Source organism: Chrysochloris asiatica, unplaced genomic scaffold, assembly GCF_000296735.1.
Source record: "Chrysochloris asiatica unplaced genomic scaffold, ChrAsi1.0 scaffold00032, whole genome shotgun sequence".
In the NCBI taxonomy this organism is placed as follows: domain Eukaryota; kingdom Metazoa; phylum Chordata; class Mammalia; order Afrosoricida; family Chrysochloridae; genus Chrysochloris; species Chrysochloris asiatica.
This window is the reverse complement of record NW_006408550.1, coordinates 14,286,339-14,292,318: the sequence shown is the minus strand read 5'-3', so window position 1 is coordinate 14,292,318 and position 5,980 is coordinate 14,286,339.

The window sequence follows — 5,980 nt, the reverse complement described above, 5'->3', positions numbered from 1 at the left end:
TCCCTGGCCTTGTTTTGATTGATGATATGGAGCTTTTCCATCCTCTCTTTCTGTAGATGTAGTCAATTTGATTTCTGGGTATTCCATCTGGTGAGGTTCATGTATATAGTCATCTCTTATGCTGTCTAAGGAAGGTGTTTGAAATTAACAAATCATTAATTTTGCAGAATTCTATCATGCGTTCTCAAGCATCATTTCTATCACCAAGGCCATATTTTCCAACTACTGATTCTTCCTCTTTGCTCCCAACCTTTGCATTCCAATCACCAGTAATGATCAATACTTCTTCAAAGTAATATGATGGGGTTAATGTGTATTACATGTGGAGAGTACCTGAATTTTAGGGGCCGGAAGGGTAGAGAATTATGTATTGAATTCTGTTCCCCTATAATATGTGTCGTTGTGTTTGTTATGTGCCATGGAGTCAGTTCCGACTCATAGCGATTCTGTACAGGGTTTCCGAGGCTATAAATCTTTATGGGAGCAGAAAGCCTCATCTTTCTCCCACGGAACAGCTGGTAGTTTCAAACTGCTGACCATGAGATTAGCAGCCCAATTCATAACCACGATGTTACTGTTGTTGTTGTTGTAAAGTGCCGTCGAGTTGGTTCCGACCCATAGCGAGGCTGTAAGTCTTTACGGGAGTAGAAAGCCTCATCTTTCTCCCGCAGAGCAGCTGGTAGTTTCGAACTGCTAACCTTGCGATGCGCAGCCCGATTCGTAACCACTATGCTACCAGAGCTCTTAGAGCTCCTTAATATGTGTTGTATATATTGTAAATCCTTGCCTCTATGCGTGGGTCTGTAATCCCATTTGGCAATGGGTTGTCTTGGTTATGTTATTGAGTCAGGATTAGTATAGGGTATATTTTGAGTCAGTCTCTTTTGAAATATAAAAGAGATTCAAAGCAAGCTAGAAGCAGAGATGAGGGAAGATAGATGTCAGACCACATGAAGGGTGCTCAGGGGAAGAAGCTCAGAAGAGACAAAGCCTTCCACTAAAGCCAGTGCCCTGAATTTGGACATCCAGCCTCCTAAACAGTGAGAAAATAGATTGCTTTTTCTATTATGGCTCAAACTAAGGTAACTAAGACAACCCTAAATAGCACCATCTGAGAGTCATTTTTTCCATTTTTCCAAATTGTCTCCAGTTCCTTTTTATTTCATCATTCATCAAATACTTGTTGAACACCTACTTTATAGGTCACATAGAATTTTAAATTTTCAACAGCTAATTTGAATTCTATCTAAGGTACCTATGTGGGTAACACAGCAAAATCAGAGTTGAATGATGATATGGCCAGATTAATTCCCAACTTCTTAAACACACCTGAAGAATGAGGGTTACTGATTTAGAATCAACTGGGAAATAGCACCAAGTTTCTAATCTTGACACAATTTTATTCAATATATTTATCATGGTCTTAAATATTAAAAGAAATAATAAGTATCAAAAAATATACAGAGAAAAAAGAAAGGAATATTAAAGATGATGAAAACAATCATTCAATTCTACTTCTACTGTCATGAGTCTCAGAGCTTGGTTCAATATTAGTAATAATGATACGATGGTAGTTAATACTTTTATAGAACTAATTATGAATCAGTCATTGTGCTAAATACTTTACCAATTTTATTTAATATTTCCCATGAAAGTTGGGGTAAGATAACCATTTAATAGATGATGAAAGCAAAGCTCAGGTTGGTTAGGTAACAGGATTCCCAGTGAGTTAGGCACAAAATCAAGACTCCATATAGGATCTTCTGGCCATCAGCCTACTGTGCTTCTTTATTGATTTTTGAAGAAAATCTGAACATACCTAGGTAGCTCACTTTAATTTCTCAATGTTACTTCCTCTTTAACTCATTATGCAGGGTACCTCCACACACTATTAAACAAAAAAAGATGGCTTAACTAGAGAATTCTATATAGGCACATTTATTACTTTAGCCACCTATCTCTTTTCCCTCAAGGGGATTCTTTGGTAATTGCATTCTCACTCCTTCCTACTCTTCTTTTGCCATCACAGGTAGCAGTGAGATCAGTCTACTTTCTTTAAAGTTTCTGATTATTTAATATTACAAAGACCTCATTGCCTATGCCCAGTATATCCTTCCCTGCTGTTATAAATTCTAAGATGGCATGATCCCAAAGTTCCTAGCAATTTCTCTTCATCAATCCCCTGTGGTTTTCTTAACCAAGTTTAAACAAGCAATTCCCTTTATTGCTTTCTCTAAAATATGAAAGATGAAATTGTCTGGAAACAAGGCAAATATGTTCCTGATGCACTGATAATTGATCAGGATGTAGCTTTAGAGTAAGCCTGGGTATGTAGATTTTTCCATTAAAAGTATCTTTAGTTTCTGTGACAAATTTATGATTTTCCTGTGGCAATATCTTCCACAAAGTCTTCTGGGGTGGGCTTTCCACAGTATTTAGACCATAGCTTCATCATTTATTTTTATTCTCATCAAGATGCTGTTCATACACTATATTCTTAGAGGCTATTCAAAGTTTGTTCTAACAGCAAGATTCTATAAATTTTGTTTTGTTAAGAGCCTGTATTTAAGAGATGTTCTGAATGGATAGCTTTGGTATTTATTATTTGTGAGACTTTTCTTAGATAACATAAAAATGTGAGGGACTGAGGAGTGATATCTGTATTTTTTCTAAATATTATAAACAATCACTACAACTCACATTACCTATTAGTACTCTCTATAAATGGAGTCCTGGTGTGGTACTGTAGAATAAGCACTGGACCACAAGGTCAGTTTGAACCACAAGGTCAGAAGTTCAAACTCACCAAGCAGTTCAAATCCTCAGAAACCCTATACAGGGTGCAACGAGACAGAACTGACTTGATGACACTAAACAAAAGCAACAACATACATAAAAATGTGTGCAAAGAACCTTGATGATGCTTTAGGATAAGCATTGAGCTACTAACCACAGAGTCCATGGTTCAAACCTACCAGTTGCTTTGAGGGAGAAAGATGAGGCTAACTGCTCCTGTAAGACTTACAGTCTCTGAAGCTCCACGGAGCAGTTGTACTCTGTCTTATATATAAGGCTACTATGAGCTGGAATTGACTCGATGACAGTGGGGTTTTGGGTGGTATCCATATAAAAATTTCACTTTAATGTTTCTGCATCATTTCCTCATAGAATCATAAAGCAACCTCCACTTCATAGATTGAGAAAATAGATTCATAATGTTATAAAGAAATCCAGGATTTTACCCTTGTTAAGTGCTGTCGAGTCGGTTCTGACTCAGTGTGACCCTGAATGGGTTTTCTGAGTAGCAGCTGGTGAATTTGAACTGCTAATATTGTGATTCAAACCGACCTGTGGTCCAGTGCATTATCCTGCAGCACTGCTTCCTTTAACTAAACTAAAAAACTTGGTTTTATATCCTTTCTGTAATTCCTACAGTATAAAGTGCAGATTAGATTATTACTATTGATCAAATATTGAATAGCCTTCATTCAGTCAATAAATAAATTGTCTGAACAAACTCTTCCAGAAGTAGGAAGAGTTGCTGCAAAACTCAGAGTTATTTTTTATTTAAAAATGATGCCTTCATATCAATTGAGCCTATGGTCAAACACAGAAGAACTTGTTTCCAAAGCAACAGTCACTGAGCCCCCCAGAAATCCAACTATGTGAATTATTTATTTCTTAGAGACTTTTCAGTAGAGACTAAAAAAGCAAATGCACAGTAGCCATCCCATATTTACAGCAGCTGCCATTTAAACAATAAATAATGTTGCATTCAGAAGACATAAATATTTTGAACTATCTCATTTGCACATTATTCTTCCCATTTACTTCATTTTAATGGTAGGGAAAAAGTAGTTTTTGTACAAAAGGAGTAATGAATGTTGAGATTTTTATATCATGTATAGTCTAGGCTATTGTTCTCTACAGAAATGCATTGCTGGAGAGTTATAGCTCCATTTCCACAAGACCCTTTAGCTACTTGGGCAGAAGAGACATCTTTCATTCTCATAAGGCAGCATCATTTCCTCTGATTCTTCTGCCGATCAGGGGGCATGATTCAAAACAAACAAACACATTGATTGCCAGAGAGATGATTCCAACCCATAGTGATGCTTTAGGACAAAGTAGAACTGTGCCCTAAGGTTTCCAAGGCTATATCTACAAAGCAGACTGCCACAGCTTTCTTGCACATAGCAGCTGGTGCTGTCCTTTGGATTACCAGCCAATTGCTTAACCACTCTACCACCAGAACTCCTGAGTGGTTCAGTATACACTAATAGGATGTTGTTGTTAAGTGCGATCGAGTTGAATCTGACCCATAGCAACCCTGTATAGGCTTTCCAAGGAGCTGCTGGTGAGCTTGAACCACCAACCTTGCAGTTCAAATGACTTTGCAGTCTGACGCCTTAGTCCACAGAGGAAGGTTAATTCCCATGCTGGAGTTAAAAAGACTCAAGTTTCATATGTGCTCAAGCAATCCATGATATTTATCTAGCATTATTGAGGGATGAAATTTTTTTTTTTTCTATTCTCCTTTTGTAAGGTCTCTCATATGATCTCTAAATCAGACTTTTGTTCTCTTCTATCTGGTCCTTATTGTTACCTACTGTGGAATAGCCTTGAATCATACTGATCCTATGCACAAAGGAATCAAATCTGTGCCATCTCCAAAATCAGTTGCAGATCAAATTGTTGTGATAATTCAGGTAGATCACCAGGCCCTTTCCATAATCTCTCTTTAGTCTGGAAGCTCTGCTGAAACTCGTTCAGTATCGTAGTAACATGCAATCCTACACTGACAAAAGGGTGATGGTAGTTGTGCATGAGGAGATTTGGCCAGGAATCAAGCCCTGGGCTCCAATGTGTATTAACACTCTCCTGGTGTGACGCTGTGGGTTAATGCACTGGACTACAAAGTCAGTTTGAATCTGAAGGTCGGCAGTTCAAGCTCACCAGCTGCTCCTCAGAAACCCTACACAGGGTCACTATGGATTGGAACTAACTCAACAACACTTAACACAACAACAACAACAAGGCATAGCTTAAAATGTTAATTTTACATTTACCCTTTTGTGTTCTTCAAACTCTTAAAAAAAAACAAAAAACACTAATCCAAAAACTATCATGACCTTGAAGGTATCTGTCTCAGTTTTCTGACATGGACATGGAGGATAGCAACATGTATCCACCAAGACTACTAGAGCAACCAGTTGGCTCTGTACTACCAATAATGTCAGGTATTGACTCAATCACTTCATTCCTGGGTGATCTATTTTAGACAGAAAAAAGCAAAAGATGATGGGGGAAAACCATAACCACCCAAATATCCGACATTTCGAATGTAGTTGAATTGAGCAAAACCAAACCTATGACTGTGCTGGATTCATGTGTTTGAATCATAGGCAAAGCATTACAACTAGATCTATTCTTTTTTAATTGCTCTTTTAAAAATTGCATTACAGAAATAAAACATTTGCTTTGGATGGAATAGGAAACTGAGACTCACTTAAAGAGGTTTGAACCAGTTGTTTTCTTTTGTCCCTGAGGAGATAATCAGTTTATAATAAACTTTATGAAACATATATTGATACTTAACAAATACTTAATCAGTTTGTGACCCTTCGAATAGTTCATCTTCACAATATAGTCATGGTTTCCAAACAGGGTCCCCTCACAACCATGTTGCTATATTTGTTAGCTGTGGTAGAGTTGATTCTGACTAACAGCAACCCTATGTACACAGAATGAAGCACTGCTCAGTGCTGCATTATAATAACCTGAGACAAAGATTCACCATCTTCTCTTATAAGGAATATTCTGGCTGCACTTCTTCCAAGACAGATTTGTTCTTTCTTCTAGCAGTCCATAGTATCTTTAGTATTCTTCATCAACACAATAATTCAAAGACATCAATTCTTCTGTGGTCTTCCTTATTCATTGTCCAGCTTTTTCATAATGTGTTGTTGTTGTTGTTGTT